The sequence below is a fragment of the Colletotrichum graminicola genome (assembly GCF_000149035.1).
Source record: "Colletotrichum graminicola M1.001 genomic scaffold supercont1.212, whole genome shotgun sequence".
NCBI classification, from domain to species: domain Eukaryota; kingdom Fungi; phylum Ascomycota; class Sordariomycetes; order Glomerellales; family Glomerellaceae; genus Colletotrichum; species Colletotrichum graminicola.
Genome location: NW_007361216.1, coordinates 7,555 through 9,352, shown reverse-complemented (window position 1 = coordinate 9,352; position 1,798 = coordinate 7,555).

The window sequence follows — 1,798 nt, the reverse complement described above, 5'->3', positions numbered from 1 at the left end:
AAATAGGTCTAAGAATCCTTTATAAAGGGCTTTAGTATTACCTTTAATATTAAAGGAATAAATAGTGCCTTAGTAAAGTAATTCTACTTATCTATTTACCTACTTAGTATATTATTATAATTTTCTACTTTATTAAAGTGTTATAGTAAGTACTTATTAGTAGCTATAAAGATATTATACACCTCCTTAGCTAGCTTAGTTTTATAGTCCTTAATAGTAGCCTTAGCCTACTAGTAGACTATATAGTTATATTTAGGCTATACCTAGTAAAGGAAGTTATTTAGTATAAAGACTTTATTATTTACTTACTTATAAAGTAGCTTAAGTGCTAGGCTTTAGCTTCTTTATATTATAAATCCTTTAAAAATAGTATTTAATAGCTTCTAGCTTACCTAAATAACTAAGACTAGTTAAGGCTTATTAGGTTAGGCTATATTATTATCTTTAAGCTTAATAACCTAATCTAATATATTTAAAGTTAATTCCTAAATATTAAATAAATTTATAGACCTATATTATTATTAGGTTTTATAAGGTTCCTTTTAATAACTAGAAAGCTTAGTCCTCTTAGTGGTATATATATCTTCTATTAATACTATAATTATTATAGAATAAAATAGATTTATAAAGTCTTTAATAAAGGTAACCTTTTTTAATCTTTTTTAATTTATAGACGTATTTAACTCTAGCTAGGCTGCTTAATAGGCTAAGTAGTCCTTAAGCTTATTACTAAGAAAAGAGAATATCTCTTAAGCTAAGGTGTATATTATATAGAATTATAACTTAAATACCTATAGGTATATAAAGATATAGAAAAAGATAATAGCTTTATCTAGCTATTTCTTCTTATACCCCTTATTAATAATACTAGTTTTTATATATATTTTAGGATTATTAATAGCACTAAAGTACTAAAATAGTAAGTAATAATAGCAGACACCTTAAGTAATATATTATTAGGCCTATTTATAGCTAATAATTATATACTATACACCTTTATAGAACTAGTAGACGTTATCTATATAAAAGAAATTATAGTATTATTATTAGCCTCTCTAGGTTCCCTAGTAGGAGCTACTACTGCCTCTTCCTCTATCTTAACTACGTCTAAAACTACTGCTATAACTAAAACTTCTTTAGCTATAGTTATAACTATTATTTTAGGTCTAATAATTAGAATTAGACTATTATCTTAAAACTAAAGTATTTAGATTTCTAATATTAAGAGTTATTAACTTATTAGCCTATAAGACCTACTATATAGCTGCCTAGCTTTTAGCTTATACGCTAGCCTTATTAATTAATATATCTTAAAAGTTATATACTAGTACGTTAATAAAAGTAGTACTAGATAAAGTTACTATTTAGGTAGTCTTATTATTTTTTAGTCTAGCTAAGATAGTCTTACTTATTATTATTTACGCTATAATAATAAATTAGGTTATAATATCTTCTAAAAGCTACTATAAGGCTAGCTGCCCTCTAGACTATACTACTAGTGTATTTTTAATATCTTCTTATAACTTTAATAGGATGTCTATAACTTTATAACTTAGATTCTTAGTAACTACTCTTATAACCCTCTATAAGAAACGCTAGAAGATAATATATATAAGCTTACTATCTACTAGCTTAGTATCCCCTTAGGCTTTTACTTTATATTATAAGGTTTAAATAGTTACTAGGAGAAATATTATCCTACTAGGATTACTATTATTAATATAAGGTCCTATAGTAAGGTTTTAGATCTCTTTATTTAGGTTTTAATATATTTTTAGGTCTACTAATCTAAAGACCT